At 42.2% G+C, this 23,419-nt stretch overlaps 1 long non-coding RNA gene across 1 annotated transcript; it reads right to left on the bottom strand.

The window, feature by feature from the left end:
• Positions 1 to 7,161: 7,161 nt before the first annotated feature.
• LOC123939793 lies at positions 7,162 to 22,524 on the bottom strand. Its single transcript, XR_006817977.1, has 3 exons — positions 19,341 to 22,524; positions 18,532 to 18,622; positions 7,162 to 7,360 (listed from the first exon to the last, which is right to left on the bottom strand). It is a non-coding gene; the product is annotated as an uncharacterized LOC123939793 (long non-coding RNA).
• Between the last annotated feature and the right edge of the window lie 895 nt (positions 22,525 to 23,419).

Below are 23,419 nucleotides of genomic sequence, written 5' to 3'. Positions count from 1 at the left end.
GCTCCAGCGTCAGAGATGCTGCGGGCCTAGTCAGCAGATCCACCTGTTTCCTACAACGAAAACATCTTTTTCCCTGAGCTGCTGCCTGTGAGGTCCAAGAGGCAAATCCGAGAAAGTGACTTAAATTTGCTTCTGAATTGAGAAGAATGCCCGACAACTGAGTTCAATGAAGAGTTCCATCTGCGGACTGAAGCACAGACCATTTACATAGCCAAGCCAGTCTCGTCTTCAAATGAAATGTAGAATTCCGAGTTTGAAGTTAGTTTGATTAGAAAGAACTAGAGGAGCAGCTGGCTGGCTCAGTCAGTAGAGCGTGCAACTCTTGATCTTGGGGTTGTAAGCTTGAGTCTCACTTTGGGTATAGAGGTTACTTTAAAATATTTAAAAAAGAAAGAACAAGCTAGAAAATACAGAACTCCTTGGGAAGTGGATTTCTAGCAGGGCTGAGGGACAGCAGCAACCAGTCTCTAGCTTCCCTTCCCAAAAGAAGCACCCAAAGCTAAAACCTTGGCCTGCAAAAGTCCACGTGGCAGGGCATGGAGTGACGGCCCTGCTGGTCAACAGCACACACCAAAACTTCAAATGGACACTGAGTTAGAGCTGAGTAACTGGTTGGCTCCAGGGACCGAGTGTGCGTTTCTAGATTTGTTGGGGCTTGTTGAAAGTATGTGTTAAGGGGCGCCTGGGTAACTCAGATGGTTAAGCATCTGCCTTTGGCTCAGGTCATGAGCTCCAGATTCTGGGATTGAGCCCCCCATATGGGGCTCCCAGCTCAGCCGGGAGTCTGCTTCTCCCACTCCCTTTGCCTCTCCCAGTTCTTGTGTTCTCTGTCTCCATCTCAAATGAATAAATAAAATCTTAAAAAAAGGGGGGGGGGGGCTACCTGGGTGGCTCAGTGGGTTAAAGCCTCTGCCTTCAGCTCAGGTCGTGATCCCAGGGTCCTGGGATGGAGTCCCACATCGGGCTCTCTGCTCCGCGGGGAGCCTGCCTCCCCTTCTCTCTCTGCCTGCTGCTCTGCCTGCTTGTGAGCTCTGTCTGTCAATAAATAAATAAAATCTTAAAAAAAAAAAAAAGCATGTGTAAAGTTTTGAGCTGATGCCCAAGGGTCTAGATGTTGATTCTAAGTAGTCCATACTCATTCACTTCAACCCCAAGAGGTTGTGTGGACTTGAAGTTGGACTCTCTGTGTCTCGCTTTTGTGTCACCTAGTCTGCTGAAGTGAGAGTAAGAGAGAGGCGACCAGTTGTCCTGGAGCAAATTGGGGCCATCCAGGCTGCAGTCCTGCCCTCACTGGGTGACCTCTCATCTTTAAATGAGGTCATTAATGCCTCCCTTACCCTGCTGTTCTGTCACTAACAAGCAACAGATGTAAACCCCTGATAGGGCACCAGCCCCCTGGATGGCGTCGGGGAAGTCGCTGGCGTGGCAGGCAGAATCTACTCTGCTTAGGTCTTTGACCTTGGGCATCGATGTCTTCTATAAAATGTCCGAGTTGGTCAGTCAGGAAATATTTCACTCCTTAGGAATCTGATGAAAGATAATGTAAGCCCTCTAGGCAAAAGTGTACGAAAGCACATATTTTTTAGATATTAGAGGACTCAGTCCCACTCTAATTCCAGTTAAAAAGCCCAGAGCTAGATAGCTTCTAAGAATCATGTACGATAGGGGCGCCTGGGTGGCTCAGTGGGTTAAAGCCTCTGCCTTCGGCTCAGTTCGTGATCTCAGGGTCCTGGGATGGAGCCCCGCGTCGGGCTCTCTGCTCAGCAGGGAGCCTACTTCCCTTCCTCTCTATCTGCCTACCTCTCTGCCCACTTGTGATCTCTGTCTGTCAAATGAATAAAATCTTTAAAAAAAAATTATGTACGATATTGTTTGCCACAAATTGGGCTTATCATGAAACACTCCTCCGCTGTGGAATCTCTCCTGGTCACCAATGCTTTCCTATTGCTATTTTTTTTTTTTTTTACTACGTATCTTTAATATGTTACTTAGCATTTAGAGCAAAAAGCTTGACATCTGGGTTGTTGACTATCTACTAACTTCCAGATTGAAAAGAGTAAAAGGCAAGAGCAGTTTACTACGGGTTCCAGGGCCCATGAATACAAGAAGTAGGGTAGCCAGTTTAAAAGTTTATTTTTCCACCAAGCTTACCAAAGACGTGTACATGTTCACCATTTTTACAAAGCCCCCCGATTTAGGAAAATAACTTTGTAAGAGAAAAGAAAGCTCCCAGAACTGTTCATGGAAAGTCTCAGTTACATATATAAATAAGAATCAATGTTTACGCTTACATCTTTTTTTTTTTTAATATTTTATTTATTTGACAGAAATCACAAGCAGGCAGAGAGGCAGGCAGAGAGAGAGGAGGAAGCAGGCTCCCTGCGGAGCAGAGAGCCCAACGCGGGGCTCAATTCCAGGACCCTGAGATCATGACCTGAGCCGAAGGCAGAGGCTTTAACCCACTGAGCCACCCAGGTGCCCCCGCTTACATCTTTTACATGGAAACGGTGTATAGTTTATTTAACAAGGTTATATGGTTAGTATATATAAAGAGTTCTTGGTTATACGTCAGTGACAGTATATGTAAAATCAAATGCCTGCGAGGAACATTCGCCTCATTCCCTGGCCCTTGCCAAATGGCAGTATCTGTGGGCAGGAAAAGAGGAATCCCATGCCCTCAATTTCTCTATTTCATGGAAAAGTTTATGAAAATGTGACTTGAGTCAGTGAGGGAATGAGTCATTTGTCTTCAAGAAGAAAGGTCATATGGAAGTAATTCTGCGAATATTTAATTGTGTGTAAATGCACTGAAGTTACTTCAACTAGAACTTAAGCTCAAACCCCACTCTCACCCTTGACTGTTCTACAGGACTCAGAACAGCCCTCCGTGTACATCTGTCCAGTTTCCCAACATTCCAAGAGAGGAAATGGAGCATGTTTCCTGGCTTTAAATGTGAGACTTGGCCAGACACTGTCTTGTCAGCCCTGAGCGATCAAGAGGAATTCAGAATATTTATGCACGTCCTGAGTTTAGAGCAGGAAACGTTATCAGTTGCTACAGAGTTGAAGGATACCCCACCCTTCGTATACCCAGGACATTCCTAAAGCAGCTTAGCCTGATGGAAAACCTGTGAAGTCAAACCTAAGCTAGGATACCGACAAGTATATACCTCCAGTCGGGATTTTAAGTGTGAACAAGGCCGAAACAGGAAGGAAAAAGGTAATTTGTAGAAAACAATAAAGGAAGAAGAGAACATTGGAAAAGAAAGGTATCATATTTAATACCTTTAGAGATAAACATTGCATGCACAAAACAACAGGATGCCACTTAAAAAAATTTTTTTTCCAGAGAATTAAAATCTGGTCTTACAAAAAACACCAAACAGCAGAAATGAGAAACAATGGAAGACACTGAGAGATAACATTGAAGAAATTCCCTTAAGAAGCAGAATAAACAGAAAGAGATGGAAAAACAGGAGACAGAGTTAAAGTAGGGGAGGCCCAGTCTAGGAGGCCCATTATCCAAAAAGAAAGGTGGATCCAGAAAGAGAGTTTTGAAAGGGAGATGTTATGGATTTGTGTCTCTCCTCCCCAATTCCTATGAAATCCTAAACCCCAAGGTACTTGGGAAGTGATAAGGTCGTGAGGGTGCCCTTGTAAAGGGACCCCAGAGAGCTCTCTCGAGATCTTTCTGCCATGTGAGAACACAGTGAGGAAGCAGCACCGTGAAACCAGAAACAGAGCCCTCCCTAGCTGCCGAATCTGCTGGTGCCTTGATCTTGGATTTCAAGCTTTCAAAACTGTGAAAATTGAGCCAACCAGTTTATGGTATTTTGTTATAGCAGCTTGAGCTAAGATGGGTGGAGAACAAAATAAGAAATTCAAAAGCATTCCCAGAAAGGAGTATGCCACTGAGTACCCAGTCCAACAGATGAAAATAAACCCTTACAGACGCACGTCATTGTGAAATTTTACAATACAGAAACAAGAAGTTCTTATAAATTTCCAGGGTGTGGCAGGAGAAGGAGAGAACATTTCTTAGAAAGGAGCAAAAATCAGAATAGCACTAGATTGCTCAACACTGAATGTTAAAAGACAAAGGGGTGATGCCTTCAATAGTCTGAGGGAAAAACAATTTCCCAGCCTAGGATTCTAGAGTCAGCCAAACTCCCAGTTAAGTGAGGGGACAACATTTAGCCTTGAAACACCAGGTCTCAGATTTGCTTCCCACGAATGTCTTATACGAATCTCCTGAATGATGATGTTCTCCCCCTGAGTGGGGTAACCAAGAAAGGAAGGAGGGATTCTCCAAAAGGTGGTGAAGGGATGCTAAATCAAGACAAGAGCTAGCAGCTGACTTAGAGCATGGCCAGTCCAGACCAGAGCAGTTCAAGAGACTCTGGGAACAAACTCTTCTAGAAGGTGGAGCTGACAGTCTCTGGGCTCAGCATCCTGAGAGGAAAAGAGACTGACATACCCGAGGAGGAGTTTCTCGAAGAGTCAAAGGGCAGAATAATCTCCGTGGGGCCACGTGGGGCCGTGAGGTTCCGACTGGTACTTCCCCAATGACAATGCTAATATGATCATACAGGGAGAATAAAAGAACAGGATGTGAGTGAGAGACTGGTGTATGTTTGGTGGGGAGAGAAGACAAAAGACAATTGAATCTTCCAAATGCAGAAATCAAAAGATGATGGCAAAGGGTAAAATAAAGAAAGCAAGGGGTAACAGTGTAACAGACTGTAGATGAATAGTAGAGTTTTGTCAAGGTCGCATCTCCCAAATGTAATCAGCGTGTTATGGGTAAGTGCCGCGATGTCTGCAGCCAAGTCGAAGAGCCGAGAGAGCGGAATGCAGATGGGAATCTAGCTGAGGGTACACGGGCATTCATCATACTGGTCATAGAACGTTTCTGAAGCTGGGAAAGTTTTCCCAAAAAACCTGGGAGATAAGAAGTAGTGTAATTGCAGTATTTGGAAGCAGATAACCTTGCTTATCAATTAAAAGTTTTTTTTTTAAAGATTTTATTTATTTATTTGTCAGAGAGAGAGAGAGAGAGAGAGAGAGTGAGCACTGGCAAGCAGAGGCTGAGGGAGAAGCAGGCCCCCTGCCGAGCAAGGAGCCCCATGTGGGACTCGATCCCAGGATCCTGGGATCATGACCTGAGCCGAAGGCAGCTGCTTAACCCACTGAGCCACCCAGGTGTCCCCAGTCAAAAGTTTTTAAGTGATTGCCCATGGGACTGGGAGATGAGCATATGGGAGGGTGAGAAGGAGGAAGCATTGTGCTTCATAACTAGCTTTTTTATTTCATAGCTAGCTTTGAACGGTGCTTGCACTCTTGAACTCAGACACCTTTTATTAAAAGCTAAATTTTAAAAAATTAATACAACTTAGGGGACATTTAAAATTAGCAAAACCGGGCGCCTGGGTGGCTCAGTTGGTGGAACGACTGCCTTCAGCTCAGGTCATGGTCCTGGCGTCCTGGGATCGAGTCCCGCATCGGGCTCCCAGCTCACTGGGAGTCTGCTTCTCCCTCTGACCTTCTCCTCGCTCATGTTCTCTCTCACTGTCTCTCTCACTCAAATAAATAAATAAAATATTTTAAAAAAAATTAGCAAAACCAAAGCTTTAAAAAAAGCAGCTTTTTTACATACAATGAATGGGAAATATAATAGAAGCAATATTACCTGCCATAACAAAAAGAAACACAAAATATTTAGGGACAACCTTAATATGAACTATGCTAGATTTATATGGAGTTTGGCCCTCTACTGAGTGACATAAAGGAATTCTTGAGTAGAGAGATGCGTCTTCTTCCTGGTAGGATGACTCAAAATCGTAGAGGTGTCAGTTGTCCCCAAAGTAAACTCAGTGCAATCTCAAATCCCAAAATAACTTTATGGCTTATTTGGGAGAATGCTATAAAAACATGTGGAAGAAATGGGTAAGGAATTACTCAACCAGATCTTAAAGCCATAGAAAATAACTGGAGTAGGCGCTGTGAACAAAAGGTCAACAGAAGCGTCTTAAAAATCAGTCCCAGTATATGACAGCTAGCTCAGGACAAAGTGTGTACTTGGGTGAGTGGAGAAATGGATCCGTCAAGCAAACTGGCCAACTGTTATGTATAGGCCTCACCCTATCTAGAAAAGGATCTATATAATGAGCCCCTACCTCATCTTCTTACACGCACCAATATCTGTGTTACACGCAGATTATCACGCAACAATATCCCAGCTGCACCAAAGGTTTAAAGTGAGAAATAAAACTATAAAATCTATTATGTAAAATTGAATGAACCTTGGGATCTAGTCAGTTGCCTTGCCAGAGCCACAAGCATCATCCTTGACTTTTAGCCTGTCCTTCACCACACCGCTTTCATTTAATTCTATTTGTTGCCTCTGTATCTTGAGTATCTGTACAATGTATGGTCACTCTATCTCCACCACTGTGCAACAGGACCCCAACTCCTGTCCTTACTTCCAGCATAGTCTAAATCCAATCCATTCTTCGTGGAGTAATAGTTCTAAAATTCAGGTACGGTCTTTTCAGTCCCATGTTTAATGCCCTTCCATGGCTCCTCACTGCTTGTAGGCCCAAGTCCAGTGCCTCCTCTTGGATTACAAGACCCTCTGTGACCATCTCTGCCACTGTCTCTGCATCCTTTTCGCAAATAGGGAAATTCTCAGTTTTTAGAATTTGCCAGCCTGTTCTCTCAGACCATCACACACATGGTTCCACCTAGAACATTTTTCTGTCCTCCTCGCACCTTCTCTTCGTCCCATCTGCCGGAGTTGGTGAACTCCTCAAATGAAAGCATTTTGTTTAACTGACCATCTCTCTACAGGAAGTCCGTTTTCTGAGTACAGAGATCATGTCTGTCTGGTTCATCTGTAGATCTTCCAGAACGTAGCAGTGTACATAGAACATAACAAGCCCTCAATACGTGATATTTGGTGGATGAATTAAACTGTATTTGCATAAATTAGTTATTTTTTATGATTAAAAAAAATAATAGCCCAAATCCACATGGTACAAAATGGATGTTAACGTCCAACAGCAACCTTTACCAACTGACGTTAGTAAAGTCATGGGCTGTGTCTGAACTAGTGCTGTGTGGGCTAGTTTCCAAAATTACAAATTCCTGCTCCAGGCCAGTCTCCCCGACTTCTAGGTATATTCAACAATGCCAGTTTTTCAGAATCTGACCCAGTGAGGCTTGGGGCTGGAATTAGTGTTCCCAAATAAGCAGAAATCCCACCTGTTATCTTGCTTCACTTCTAGAAACTTGCTTCATTTGAACTCGCTTCAGACTCATCCTGCATACTGTCCTCGGCTTTCTATGGTAGAAATAGACTCTAAAAAGAGAAATTTTTGGAAATACCTTTTTATTATCTACATACCAGTTAATCTTCTCAAGGTTGTGTGGTAGATAAAAATCTGGCCCTAACCAGGACAAATGGTTGGGGGTTAGGGTTGAGTGACCTGTCAGCTGGATGAACACCTCCTGAGAACAAGGACATCCAGGCTATCCACAAGTACATCCCCCATGGGTGCCCAGGAAGGGGCAGCAGAGCTGTCCACGACTTCAGGTGTCCTCTGTCTAGTTCTACGATTAATTGAGAGTTCTTTCAATTCCAGATGGTCTAGTATTGTGTTGTTTCAACTAGATATAAATAAGAAATCTTTTTGATTCAATACACTTTAAAGAATCATGGGGCAGCAAAGCTAACGATGAATAGGAAGGAATTATCTTAAGTCCCTTAACATTCTTGCTCCAATTCTGGCAAAATGTTAGAACTTCCATGAATAGCTGTTTCTGCTTCTCCTCTTTTCTTCTGGATGGTTTTTGTCTCAAATTTTGTCAGCAAAAGAAAGGTTAAGAAGAGAGGGGTACCTGGATGGCACACTCAGTTAAGCGTCCAACTCTTGGTTTCGGCTCACGTCATGATTTCAGGGGCGTTGAGATGAGCCCCGCTTTGGGTTCTGTGTTCAATGCAGAGTCTGCTTGAGACTCTTTCCCTCTGCCCCTCCACCCTCTCTCTCTCTCAAATAATTAAATATTTTTATTTATTTATTTTTAAGATTTTATTTATTTGAGACAAAGAGCATGAGCAGAGGGAGAGGGAGAAGCAGACTTCCATCTGAGCAGGGAGGCCCTCATGAGTCTTGACCCAGGACCCTGGGCCCATGACCTGAGCCAAAAGCAAATGCTTAACCAACAGAGCCACCCAGGTGCCCCTAGTCCAGCTGTCTTGAAGGACTGGAAGGAGGTTTCTTGCAGAAAGGTTTCAAACAGATTTAGAATTTAAAATCTAACTTCAACCAAAGGAGAAAGGTAGACCGCCCAGGTCAATGGGTCCGTGTTGATCTGGTCCCAGAAGCAGCAGCCACGATCACCTGTGAGAGATTACCTGTGACAGGAGGCTCATTTGCTCCTCAGCCCTGCGGAGAAGGGGAGCTTGCTCTCCCTGGCACAGAACATCTGTATCTAGGGAGAACACCTTCTCTCCAGCCTTATTCATGGCTTGGTCCTTTAATAGTAGAAAGTTCATTTAGGATCTTGGAGGCAGATATAAGAGTTATGATGGACTAAACTAAATAAAATGCAACAACTAAGACATTTGGAGACCATTTTCCCTGACTCCAAAAACCTCATTATAAACAATATTACAGAGGATAAATTGGGAGAGAAAAACTGATGATCACAGTTTTGTATTTTGTAAAAGTATTGTCTCCTGTTTCCTGTGACAAGATAGCTATTAATTCCCACCAACCTGGAGGGGTACTCTGGATCATAGTTTACACTTTTCTCTTCTGAAATATTAGAGCCAGCCTTTTATTTCCATTCAGAAACCCTAACCACCCTGAACAAATACCGATTTCCCCTGAAATTATCTTTAGGAGTGGTTCTACTGCAGGTCCTTGGTGCACTAGAAATGCTTAACAGTTCCTTGTCATGCTGAGTTGTTTCTTTTTTTCCCGTTAAATACAGGAAATCCACTGGACTTAACTTTTTCCTTTCACCAGCTAACATAAAAGATAAAAAATCACTGTCTTCCCTTAGTTGCCATAGTGCACAGTTGTCTTTGGCTGTTCATCATCTGGTCTCCATTTCTAACAATGCCTAAGTGCTTCTCCCCACTGAGTATGATTTGGGTGGAAGGAGATCTCTCACACTGTGGACTGAAGAGGAGAAGCTGGTTCTCTAATACTGCAACCTGTCCAACACCAGCCACATGTGACTAGTGAGCACTTGAAACGTATCTGAAGAACTGAATTATTTACTTCATTTTAAGTAACTTATTTAATTTTTTATTGAAGTATAATTGTCATATAATATTAGTTTAAGATGTACAACACAGTGATTTGACATTTGTACACATTGTGAAATGGTCACCATAGTATGTCTAGTTACCATCTGTCACCCACAAATGGTCACCGACGTCTAGTTACCATCTGTCAATACGATACTGTTGACTGCATTCCCCATGCTGTACATTATATCCCCATGACTTACTTATTTTATCACTGGAAGTTTGTACTTATTCCACTCCCTTCTGGCAACCACCAATCCATCCGCTGTATCTATGAATCTGAGATTTGTTTCTTTTGATTTTCAGATTCCACATATAAGTGAAATCATACAGTATTTATCTTTCTCTCTCTGACTTATTTCACTTGGCATAATGCCCTCTAGGTCCACATTGTCACAAATGGTAGGATTTCCTTCTTTTTTATGACCAAGTACTATTCCACTCTACCATTTATCTATCAGTAGACACTTAAGTTGCTTCCATATCTTGGCTCGTGTACGTAATGCTGCAATGAACATGGGGTGCATATGTCTTTTCCAATTAGTGTTTTTTCTCACATTTTTAAAAATTTAATTTTTCAGTGTAACAGATTTCATTGTTTATGCACGACACCTAGTGCTCCATGCAATATGTGCCCTCCATAATACCCGCCACCAGGCTCCCCCAACCTCCCACCACCCTCCCCTTCAAACCCCTCAGATTGTTTTTCAGAGTCCATAGTCTCTCATGGTTCATCTCCCCCTTCAATTTCCCTCAACTCCCTTCTTCTCTCCATCTCCCCATGTCCTCTGTGTTATTTCTTATTCTCCACAAATAAGTGAAACCATATGATAATTGACTCTCTCTGCTTGACTTATTTCACTCAGCATAATCTCTTCCAGTCCCGACCATGTTGATACAAAAGTTGGGTATTCATCCTTTCTGATGGAGGCATAATACTCCATTGTGTATATGGACCACATCTTCCTTATCCATTCATCCGTTGAAGGGCATCTTGGTTCTTTCCACAGTTTGGCGACCATGGCCATTGCTGCTATGAACACTGGGGTACAGATGGCCCTTCTTTTCACTACATCTGTATCTTTGGGGTAAATACCCAGTAGTGCAATTGCAGGGTCATAGGGAAGCTCTATTTTTAATTTCTTCAGGAATCTCCACACTGTTCTCCAAAGTGGCTGCACTAACTTGCATTCCCATCAACAGTGTAAGAGGGCTCCCCTTTCTCCACATCCTCTCCAACACACGTTGTTTCCTGTCTTGCTAATTTTGGCCATTCTAAACTGGTGTAAGGTGGTATCTCAATGTGCTTTTAATTTGTATCTCCCTGATGGCTAGTGATGATGAACATTTTCTCATGTGTCTGATAGCCATTTGTATGTCTTCATTGAAGAAGTGTCTGTTCGTGTCTTCTGCCCATTTTTTAATATGATTATCTGTTTTGGGTGTGTTGAATTTGAGAAGTTCTTTATAGATCCTGGATATCAGCCTTTTTTCTGTACTGTCATTTGCAAATATCTTCTCCCATTCTGTGGGTTTCCAATTAGTGTTTTTGTTTTCTTTGGGTAAATACTTAGTAGTGAAATTAGTGGATCATATGATATATCTACTTTTAATTTTTTGAGGAATTTCCATACTGTTTTCCACAGTAGCTGCATCAGTTTACATTCTCACCAGCACTGTACAATAATTCCGTTTTCTCTACATCCTTGCCAATACTTGTTCCTTGTCTTTTTCATTTTAGCCATATCTCGCTAAGACTTTGATGTGCATTTTCCTGATGATTGATATTGAGCATTTTTCTCATGTGTCTATTGGCTGTGTATGTCTTTTTTGGAAAAATTCTCAGGTCCAACACCCATTTGTAAAGTGGATTTGTTGTTATTGTTATTGAATTGTGTGTGTACTATTTCGGATAGTAACACTTTCTTGGACATATAATTTGCAAATATCTTCTCCCATTCAAGAGGTTGCCTTTTTGTTTTGTTGATTGTTTCCTTTGTTGTGCAGAAGCTTTTTAGTTTGATATAGTCCCAATAGTTTATTTTTTATTTTATTTCCCTGGCTTTTGGAGTTAGGTCCAAAATTTATATATTCTTGCCTCCTTCGTTATAAACTAATTGACCAAATATACAGGGATTATTTCTGGACTGTTTTGTTCCATTGATCTATGTTGCTTTTTTTTTTTTTAATGCCATCTGTTCTTAATTACTGTAGCTTTGTAGTATAGTTTGAAATCAGGGAGCATGATGCCTTCGGTTTTGTTCTTTGTTTTGGCCATTCGGGATCTTTTGTGGCTCCATACCAGTGGCAGAATTATTTGCTCAAGTTCTGTGAAATATGCCACTAGAATTTTGGTAGGGATTGCATGGAATCTTTAGATCGCTTTGGGTAGTATAGATATTTTAACAATCTTAATTCTGCCAATCAATGAACATGGAATATTTTTCCATTTGTTTGTGTTGACTTCAATTTCTTTCATCGGTGTTTTAAGTTTTCAGTGTACAAGTCTTTCACCTCCTTGGTTAAGTTTGTTCCTAAGTATTTATTTTTGGTTCAATTCTAAATGGGATTATTTGCTTAATCTCTCTTTCTTCTACTTCATTATTAGTTATACGAATGCAATGGATTTCTGTATATTGATTTTTTTTATCCTGTGACCTTACTGAATTCATTTACCATTTCTACTAGTTTTTTGGTGGAGGCTTTCAGGGTTTTCTATATCTGCAAATAGTGGAAGTTCTACTTCTTCCTTACCAATTTGGATGCCTTTTATTTCTTTTTATTTTCTGATTGCTGTGACTAGGACTTCCAGTACTATGGTGAATAAAAGTTGTAAGAGTGGACATCCTTATCTTGTTCCTTATCTTAGGGGAAAAGCTCTCAGTTTTTCACCATTGAGTATGATGTTTGCTGTGGGTTTTTCATATATGGCCTTATTTGTTGAAGTATGTTCCCTTTAAACATATTTTGTTGAGAGCTTTTATCCTGAATGCTTTTTCTGTATTTGAAATATATCTATTGAAATGATCATATGGTTTTATCCTTTCTCTTGTTGATGTGATGTATCACATTGATTGATTTACAGTTATCGAACCATGTTCACATCCCAGGAATAAAACCCACTTGACTGTGGTGAGTGATTTTTTTTAATGTATTGTTGGATTCTGTTAGCCAATATTTGTTGAGAATTTTTGCATCTGTGTTCATCAGAGATATCGGCCTGTATTTCATCTTTTGTGGGTGTCTTTATCTGGTTTTGTATCAGGGTAATACTGGCTCATAGAATGAATTTGGAAAGACCCCTTCCTCTTCTGTGTTTTTGGACTAGTTTGAGAAGGAAAGGTATTAACCCTTCTTTAAATGTTTGGTAGAATTCCCCTGTGGAAGCTGATTCTGGACTTTGGTTTGTTAGGAGTTTTTTGATTAGTGATTCAATTTCATTACCAGTATCTGTTCAAATTTTCTATTTCTTCCTGAATCAGTTTTGGAAAGTGACATGTTTCTCGGAATTTATCCATTTCTTTTAGTTTGTCTAATCTATTGGCATATAATTTTTCATATTGCCATATAATCCTTTGTATTTCTGTGGTGTTGGTTGTTATTTCTCTTCCTTCATTTCTCATTTTATTTATTTGAGTCCTCTCCTTTTTCTGATGAGCCTGGCTAAAGATTTATGAATTTGTAGATCTTTTAAAGAACTAGCTGCTGGTTTCATTGTTCTATTCTTTTGTTTGTTAGTCTCTAATTTATTTATGTTTGAATATTATTTCTTTTCTTCTACTGGACTTTGGGCTTTGTTCTTTTTCTAGCTTGTTTTGGTGTAGATTAGGTTGTTTGAGATTTTTCTTGCTTTTTGAGTTAGGCCTATGCTGCCCTAATCTTGGGCAGTTGTGTTTTCATTTTCATTTGTCTCCTTGTATTTTTTAACTCCCTCTTTGATTTCTTGGTTGGCCCATTAATTGTTTAGTAGCATGTTATTTCACCTCCACTTATTTGTGTTCTTCCAGATTTTTTCTTGTGGTTGATTTCTAGTTTCATACTTGCGTGGTCAGAAAAGATGCATGATATGATTTCAGTCTTTTTGCATTTATTGAGACTTATTTTTGTGGCAGAAGGTTCAGCTGTTGTGACTGCAGTCAAACTGGTATATGGAGTCACTTTGGAAAGTTGCTGGTCCCCTCCAGAACTGCTTGAAGGATGAGACACAACAGGAGCCACGTTGGAGGGACTCCTGCCTAGTTGGGGTGTGGGTGGGGGTTGGATGGGGCAGATCTGCAGGAGAATGCAGGGGCAGGTTGCCGGGTGTTGGCATGGCAGGTGGAGAGTGTTCATCCTGGTTCCTACAGGTGTCCAGCTATCTAGGCTTGGGGAGGATGTAGGGCAGAGAAGTGTCACCAGCTCTTTCGTTCACAGTGAAGTCTCCTAAGGATCCCCGCCCCTGCCCCCAGCACCAGTTCTGAGATAAGTAAATAAATCTCTTTTGTGAATAAGCCAGGTGTTTTTCAAACTGCTGCTTCTATCCTGTATCTTGGTACATTGTTGTTTGTTATGCAGTTTCTTTAAGGTGTGGGTGGGTGGCGGGGAGCTCAGTTTCCTATTGCCCACTGGCTCAGCCAGAAGGAAGTTCACTGATTTTAAAGTACCCAGAGTTAAGTCCTGCTGGTTGTAAAAAAAAAAAAAAAAAAAAAAAACATAAAAAAAAAAAAAAAAAAACTTAAGCCTGACTGGTTTTCAAACCCAAATAGTATGGGGACTTCTCAGTGCAGGTCCTCTGTGCCTGAGCTGCCTGGGGTGGGTTCTTCTCTCCCTGCTCTGTGCTTGCAGTGTCTGTCCCTCTGTTTGTGGATATTCTTGCTGGGAGTTTGGCTCCTGACCCGTCCTACAGTTTTTGATATGGCCTCCTTTCTATGATTAGCTGTGGAAAGTCTGTTCTGCCAGTCTTTTGGTCATTTTCTAGGCTGGGTGTACTAATGTGGCTGTTATCTAGACATGTGTGTGGGATGAGGTGTGCTTAGTATCCTCCTTCTCTGCCATCTTCCCACCAACTGTTTAAGTAATTATTGTTAGGTATGTACTACTGTTATTTTATTAAATGTTTTCTGGCTGTTTTTGTAGTTTCTCGCCATTCCTTTCTTTTCCTTTTTCTCTTTCTCTTTGTGGTTTGACAACTTTCCTTAGTGTTCTGTTCAGATTCCTTTCTACGATACGTTTCTGCTTTGTGTTACCATGGGGTTCATATATATCATCCTATGTATGTAATGGTCTTATTTTAAGGTATGGTAACATATTTGAACACATCCCAAAACTCTACATTTTTAGTCCCCCTAAATTTTGTTTTGATGTCACTTTTTACAGCTTTTTAAATATATCCTTTAACTAATTATTGTAACTTTAGTTGATTTAATTAAGTTTGTCTTTTAACCATATTAATAACTTTATAAGTGATTAATCCACTATCTTTACTATTTACCTTTGCAGTGAAAGTTTTATCTTTATATGTTTTCCTGTTATTAAATAGTGCCATTCCTTTCAGCTTGAAGAAATCCATTTAATATTTCTTGTAAGGCTGGTTTAGTAGTAATGAATCCTTTAGTTGTTAATTTTTTTTTTAAGATTTTATTTTATTTTAAAGGTGGGGAGCAGAGGGAGAGTGAGAATCTCAAACAGACTCGGCACTAAGCATGGAGCCCGAAGCAGGGCTTACTCAATCTCATGATCCTAAGATCATGATGTGAGCTGGAATTAAGAGTCCGAAACTTAACTGATTAACCCAGCCGCCCCATAGTTTTTGTTTTTCTGTAAAATTCTTTGTACCTCCTTGTAGTCTAAATTATAAACTTGCTGGATAGAATATTCTGGGTTTTACAGTTTTTCCTTTTAGTACTCTGTCATGCCACTTTCTTCTGGCTGCAAAATTTCTGCTGAGAAATTTGCTCATACTTTATAGGGTTTTCTTTGTATGTAAAAAATTGTTTTTCTCTTGCTGCTTTTAAGATTCTCTATCTTTAATTTTTGAGGGTTTTTTTTTGTTTGTTTCTTAAAGATTTTATTTATTTATTTGACAGAAATCACAAGCAGGCAGAGAGGCAGGCAGAGAGAGAGGGGGAAGCAGGCTCCCTGCTGAGCAGAAAGCCTGATGCTGGGCTCGATCCCAGCACTCTGGGATCATGACCCGAAGGCAGAGGCTTTAACCTACTGAGCCACCCAGGTGCCCCAGAGAGGAAGGGAAGCAGGCTCCCTGCTGATTAGAGAGCCTGATGCGGGGCTTGATACCAGAACCCTGGGATCATGACCTGAGCTGAAGGCAGAGGCTTTAACCCACTGAGCCACTCTATCTTTAATTTTTGACATTTTATGTCTTTTAAAACTTTCTTTTATTTGAAAGAGAGAACAAGCAGTGGAGAGGAGCAGAGGGAAAGAGAGAGAGAGAGAAACAGACTCCCTGCTAAACAGGAAGCCTGATGTGGGGCTTGATTCTAGGACTTTGAGATCATGACTTGAGCTGAAGGCAGACACAACTGATTGAGCCACCTAGGTACCACAATGTGTCTTATTTTTACTTATAATGTGGCTGTCTTTGGGTTCATCTTATTTGGAATTCTCTGGTCTTCCTGGACCTGGTTGTCTGTTTGCTTCCCTAAGTTAGAGAAGTTTTCAGACATTATTTCTTTAGCTTTCTGCCCCTTTTTCTCTCTCTTTTCCTTCTGGAACCCCTGTTATTTTCCTTGATTTTTGTTCCACAGATCCCTTAAACTATCTTCAATTTCACTTAAAAAAAAAAAGATTTTATTTCTTTATTTGACAGAGATTACAAGTAGGCAGAGAGGCAGGAAGAGAGAGGAGGAAGCAGGCTCCCCGTCGAGCAGAGAGCCCGATACGGGGCTGGATCCTAGGACCCAGGATCACGACCTGAGCTGGAGGCAGAGGCTTTAACCCACTGAACCACCCAGGTGCCCCCTTCAATTTCACTTTTTAAAAAATTCTTTTTCTCAAGGCACCTGGGTGGCACAGTGGGTTAAGTGTCCAACTCTTCGTTTTGGCTCATGTCATAACCTCAGGGTCACAAGACTATGCTCAGTGCAATCTGCTGAGAACGTTCTCTCCCTATCCCTCTGTTCCTCCCCTCCGCACTCATGCATGCTCACTTTCTCTCAAAAATAGTCTTTTTAAAAATTTAAAAATCCTTTTTTCTTTTTGCTGCTCTGTTTAGTGTGAGTTATACTGCTCTGTTTTCCTATTTGCTGATCCATCTCTGCTTCATCTAGTCTGCTCTTGAACCCCTCCAGTGTAAATACCCTGTTCAATTCTGCTCAGTTGTACTTTTCAGTTCTGTGACTTCTGTTTAGTACTTCATGTTCTATCTCTTTGTTGAAGTTCTCATTTGTGTTCTTCCATTCTTCTCCTGAGCTGGGTGGCATCTGTATGACGTTTACTTTGAATTCCTTTTAGGTGGATTATTTATCTCCATATTATTAAGGTCTTTTTCTGAGATTTTTGTCTTTTTCTTTTCTTTGAAACATATCTCTGTTTCCTCATTTCATTTGACTCTCTGTGTTTGTTTCTTTGTATTAGTTAAAACAGCTACTTCTTTCAGTCTTGAAGGAGTGCCCTTGTGTCATGATGATCCTTCTTATTCAACCTTGTTCAAGCTCCTGGTTGTCTCTTGAACCTACGTAATTGTCTAAACCACCTGATTTATTCTTGATATGTCGCTATTATTGAGAGTATACCAAGACCTGCCAATGATCCAAGAAAAGGAATCTTAGCACCTAGTTTTAGGCTGATTGGAAGCCAGACCTCAGGCAGCAGCTTTTTAAAATATACAAATATGGGGCGCCTGGGTGGCTCAGTGGTTTAAGCCTCTGCCTTCGGCTCAGGTCATGATCTCAGGGTCCTGGGATCGAGTCCCGCATTGGGCTCTCTGCTCAGCAGGGAGCCTGTTCCTCCTCTCTCTCTCTGCCTGCCTCTCTGCCTACTTGTGATCTCTCTGTCAAATAAATAAATAAAATCTAAAAAAATACACACACACACACACACACACACAAATATGTACAGTCTTGTGGGCAATTGTAATTCCCATTCACCTCCAGACTAAGAGATCCAGAGGTGGCTCTAGGGTGACAGTTGCAAAAAACTGAGGCTTCAGACAAGTGTATAATCTCCTGAGAATTCTCACCATGCTATAGCAAGGCCGAGGGTTGCACAAGGATGGTGTGTCCCTGGGAGTGCTTTCTTAGCCTCTAGATATATGGGAATCCTTCATCCTGTCCCTGTCCTTTTTTCACAGGAAGACTGGAGTTGTGTTTCAGTCTGCTGTCTGTGCAGTACCCTGGGGGTTGTGGACTGCCAACAACTGTCTTTCCAATTATAATAGTCCTGTGGAGCTCTGGCCACCAGGCCACCTCTCGGCCACCAGGGTTGAGCAATCAAGGGGCATCCCCTTCTATGACTTTCATAAGCATGCAGGCTTTAGCAAGGCAGCTAGAGAATGTAGGGGGTGGGTCATACTTGCTGGCTTCAGAAAGGCAGAGGGAAAATACATTTACTGTGCGTCAGCCTGCGTTTCAGCAGTGTAGCAGGAGAGTGGCTTGTCTGTAAGTTTTGTGCCAGCTTTAGGCTGGGAGTGGGAGAATAACCTGACCGGTCACACACACTAGCCCCAGCCATGGAGTGGGAGTCCATTGCAACTGCTGGCACTCTCTGGAGTCAGCAGTGCCGGGACCCTCCCCCTGACCATCGTCTTGAGAGGGTGTGTCCAGCTCATGTGCCTGCGCTAGTAGGCTATATGGAGAGGGCAACAGTGCTGTCCACTAGTGCTTCTGAATCTGGAGAGAGTCTCAGCTGTCTCCTGCTCCTTGAGCCAGTGCCCCCACATTAGCGAATGAAGCTCTCTCACATATAGTCCAGGTGCTTTTAAACTGTTTTTCCCCCCACTGGGTCTAGAGTGAGTGAAACTGCATGTGAGCCCTCTAAGAGAGGAATCTCAGTTTCCTCCAGCACTTTGGGACCCCAAGAAGTCAGGCTCATTGATTTTCCAAGCCAGATGTTCTGGGACTTACCGTTCTTGGGTGCCCAATGTGGGGCACCAACTACGCACTCCTCTCCTTCAGGAGAAGTGCCTCTCTGGTGAGATCCCACCCTCTTGTGGCTCCCCACACTGGGCACGGGGGGTTGTGTATTGTATTTGGCAACCATGTTTCTGCTTCTCTTACCCATCTTGATGTGGTCCTTCTATCCTTTGTTGTAGACAGCAGTTCATCTATTTTTGCAGATCTTTTTCAGAGGGAAATGATCCATATGTGGCTGTAGATTTAAATGTAAAAACTGATGCTCAATTCAGTTTTTGAAAAAATTTAAGTATGTTTGGAGCAATTTGAATATATGAAAATACTTTTTCAACTGTAAACTTTTTGAAACTTAGTTAACTTTTTATAGTTCATATACTACCAACGAAAATTTAGCCTCGCAGTTGAGATGTGTCATAGGTATAAAACATACTGTAGAGATTGTGGGGGGAAAAGCATAAAATAGCTTGATAATTTTTTTAATGTTGATTACATGTTGAAATGGTAATATGTGGATCTACTAGGTTAAATAAAATATCTTGTTAAAATTAACTTCACATGTTGCTTTTTACTTTTTTAAATGTGGCATCAGAAAATTTAAAATCACACACGTGGCTTGACTTATGTTTCCCTTCCCTCTTACTTTTGGAGGACAGCCTGGAGGTGGAAGTGTTACCCGAGTTTGGCCAACCAAATGCTGCTTGGGGCCCAAGCACGCGCAGCGAGGACGGAGAAGTGGTGGGCAGGCTGGAGGAAGGTAAGCCATGGTAGGGGTTGCTCCTCCTACCTGTGTGCGTCTCAGGGAGATCCTCAGACGCCCGCAGCCACCCAACAGATTCCCTTTTGCTCATGTTAGCCAGTCTCTTTCTGGTGTTGATAGCCAAACGCCCTAACAGACCTCATCAGGAAGTGAGTCTCTACCCTCTACCCTTGTTCCACAAAAATCCCTGGCATACCTTGTTACCACTGAAGTCACAGAGTTGCTGGCGCAGCTGCGTCTCTATCAAGCTCCTCAGGGGATTCGGACACTCAGCTGGGGTTGAGAAGCTTAGCTTTAGCTCTTTTAAGCATCTGTGTGACCAGTGAGCAAACAGGAGCTGTGCTGTCACACTTCTGACATAGAGGTTAAACAGCCTTCCTGGGATCCCTGCTCTCCTGCAGCTGGAAGAAGTCCACGCATTCAGCAAATGTCTATTGAGGATCTATTGTGCATACTTCAAGCATTGTCTTACACACTAAGGGTAGATCAGTAAGCAAAACAAAAATCTCTCTCTGCTGAAGCATACTTTTTAGTGGGAGAAAAGGGGACAATAAGCCAAATAAAAAAAGAAAGATGGATAGATAGTATGTTACATGGTGAGAGCTGTAAGAAGAAAACCAAACCAGGGAGGAGGTAAGGAGAGAGAGAGCAAACTGGAAGGGCATAGAAATTTAGGTGGGATGATCATAGAAGGAAAACCTAGGATGTCCCATTTTCAGGAAGGAGCAAGACTTGAGAATATGGGGTGGGGAAGAGCTTTCTATGGCAAACGGAAAAGGAAGTGCAAAGAGCTTGAGGTAGGAACTTGGACTCGAAGTATGTATAAAGTTCCTTAATCAGGCCATTCCTAACTTGTGAGGGTGAAGGCTGCTCAGGGCTCCTGCATGATGGAAGCTGCCACTGAGGGCAAGTGGCAGGCAGGAGGAGGTGGTCCCGAAGGGTAAAATGGGGGATGGTGGGGTCAGAGTTCTGTGCATGGAGTTGGGGAGACTGTTGCCTTAATGACTTCTTCAACCTTGTAAAGGTTGGTGTGTCATTCTGGAATTTGCATTCATTCTTGTCAGCTTAAGGAATCTCAAAGAGGATTAGGAAATGGAGTAAGTAGCTTCTAGACCAGATACCACCTGTGGTCAGGGGGCTGCCTTACTCCCAGAGTATTCCTTGCTAAAGACGGAATCTCAAATTCTCACTGAAGGCACTATGCATGTTTTCAACCAGATGACTGGGAGCTAGAGCCTTCTTTTATCCCTAGCCAGGAACACCTTATTTCTAGGGTACCATCTAATCCTGGCCAGCACATATTGATGGGGACTTGAGGCCCACAACTGGACTGGGCATATATGCCCAGGGACAGATAGACTGTTAACAGTTTTATTTTTTTCTTAATGTATGCAAATAATCAAAAGTAAAATTACAGTAGTCTTATTTCCCAGGAGTAGGTGGAGAAGTTTCCCTCCTACATAGGGAGAAAAGTTTTGAATGGTCAGCCACAGCCTGATGGGATGAGAAAACCCAGCAAGTCTCTATCCTCATGGGAAGACCCTATTTTAATACGAAACAAATATTTCTAATTCAAGGGAAAAAATCTGGGATACTGGGGAAACAGCAGAAAACCAATGTGGTTGATTGGGTAGGGAAAAAGAATGGTAGAAACTGAAGTCAGAGGTAAGGTGTTGGAGGAAAGAGGCATCTGCAATCTCCACCTGGACCTGTTTTCAAAAAGTGAAGCAGGAGTCTTCCCGGGGGTGGTGGTAGTCATCAGCCCAGGAGGGAAGGAGTGCTGCTGAAGTGCTATCCTGAGGGAGAGGCCGCACTCCAGGATAATCACCCTTTGTTCACATCTTTTCAGTGAAGATAAAGCAGAAAAAAAGCCCTTGTTTCACAGAGCTTATCACACCACACACTTATACTAGAATGTGTGTGGATTTTCTTCACGAGAAACACCTACGGAGAGATACTGAAAAAGGAAAGAAAAATACTGAGACGGGGTCACAAACCCTAAACGCTCTTTGCCCTGAATTAAGTGAGGACATTTCCCAGAATCCTGTTTATTTGGAAACTTGGAAATTCTAGCAATCACCAACACTGGTTTTATTTTTCTTTGGAGTCCTGACCTCCCTTTGTACCAAGAGCTGGTCACAACCCTCTGGCTGATTAGATTGGATTGGAAAGCAGGAAAATTTTAAAAGCGTGTGCATTCCCCTGGATTATTAAGTACTCACTAAACATTTCATCACCTGATTTGGCCAACTGCTGTGCACCTCCCACTGCTGGGGCACCCATGTCCTCTCTAGCTCCCTGTAACCCATTCTAGGTCTGTATTCATGCTCCGGAGCTTAAGCTTCTGCTCTGATCTGTCTGCAGGCCTATAAAGAAATGCTTTGCCTCCTCACCGACTGCAATTCAGGGATCATCCATGCCCATTCATTCAATCTTTTTTTTGAGTGCTTATTGGAGGCCAGACATCATTCTGAGGACTGAGGGGAACCCCAGTACACAAAATAGGTGAAAAAAGTGACTACAGCAGGGGAAAAGTGGTGTTTACAAGGTAGTAAGTAGACCATAAATACGTAGATACAAAATATGTCAGGCGTTCCGTACTGAGAGAAGAGAATGGCAGATACAGAGGTGGAGAATGACTATGTGGAGCTGATTTAGAGCAAGTGCTCAAGAAAGGAGCCTTTACTAAGGTGACTTGTGAGCAGACATCTAGAAATCTCAGGTGAGATCTTTTTAAGCAGAGAAAACAGTACAGAACCAAGCCTCAGAGGCCTGGTTGGGGTTCCTTCCAGCAGACAGGAAGCCAGGATGGAAGGAAGGAGCCAGGGGGATGAGCTCAGATGGTGTCAGGGGACAAGCGCAGATGGAACCTCGTTGGTCATGACAAGGACTCTGGATTGTATTCTAAATGAGATGCAAAATGACTGAAACATTTTGAGAGGGTCATGCTGACTGCTGTGAGAACAATCTAGAAGCCCGGACAACCGTGGTGATTCAGGCAAAAGAAATGATGGAAAAGACTTGCAACAGACAAACACTGGCCCAAAGTGCTAACAGGAGGCCCACTGACTGGTCTGCACCCCCTGTTCTCTGCTCCTTGGGGAGGGATCATCAAATGCCCGTGAAAGAGAGAAGACTGGCCAAGGCTACCTGACCTTCATTGAAAGAGGGCATTTGTCCATAGCAGACATTTTCTTAAATACATTTCACCTTATAATATCCTTTACCAATTTAAATCCCTTCAGAAGCCTGGGTAAAAAGTGCCTTCCTTCTGAACTTCTCAGAATTGGTTGTAGCTTATTCATGAAAGGATGAGAATTTTTTTCTTTTTGTAAGCCTTATGCAACTTTTCTATTAAAATACTTAAATATTAGGGTGCCTGGGTGGCTCAGTTGGTTAAGTGTCTGCCTTAGGCTCAGGTCATGATCTCAGGGCCCTGGGATAGACCCCTACATTGGGTTCCCTGCTCAGTGGGGAGCCTGATTCTTCCTCTCCCTCTGCCCTCTCTCTGCTCGTGCTCTCTCTCTCTCTCTCAAATAAATAAATGAAATCTTTAAGAAAAATGCTTAAGTGCTTACTCAAGGCAATTTAGATATTTAATACAATCCCTACCAAAATACCACCAGCGTTTCTCAAAGAGCCAGAACAAACATAAAAATTGTATGGAATCACAAAATGCCCCAAATAGCCAAAGCGATCTTGAAAAAGAAAAGTAAAGCTGGGGGTGTCACAGCCCAGACTCCAAGCTCCATTACAAAGGTGTCATCATCAAGACAGACACACACAAAACAAAAATCTGGCACAAGAACACATACATACATCAGTAGAACAGAATAGAAAACCCAAAAATGGACCCATAACTCTACAGACAATCTTCAGCAAAGCAGCAAGGAATATCCAGTGGAAAAAGGACAGTCTCCAACAAATGGTGTTGGGAAAACTGGGCAGCAACATGGAGAAGAACAAAACTGGACCACTTGCTTATACCATACACAACATTAAATTCAAAATGGTTGAAATACCTAAATTTGAGACAGGAAACCTTCAAAATCCTAGAAGAGAACACGGGCAGTAATCTCTTCGATCTCGGCCACAGCAACTTCTTACTAGACGCCTCTCCAGAGGCAAGGGGAACAAAAGCCAAAATGAACTATTGGGACTTCATCAAGATAAACAGCTTCTGCACAGTGAAGGAAACAACAAAACTAAAAGACAATCTATGGGACAGGAGAAGGTATTTGCAGATGACGTACTGGATAAAGGGTAAGTATCCAA

Source organism: Meles meles, chromosome 4 (assembly GCF_922984935.1).
Source record: "Meles meles chromosome 4, mMelMel3.1 paternal haplotype, whole genome shotgun sequence".
NCBI lineage: Eukaryota > Metazoa > Chordata > Mammalia > Carnivora > Mustelidae > Meles > Meles meles.
Note: the sequence above shows the minus strand (reverse complement) of the source record. Positions and strands in the feature narration are given on the sequence as shown.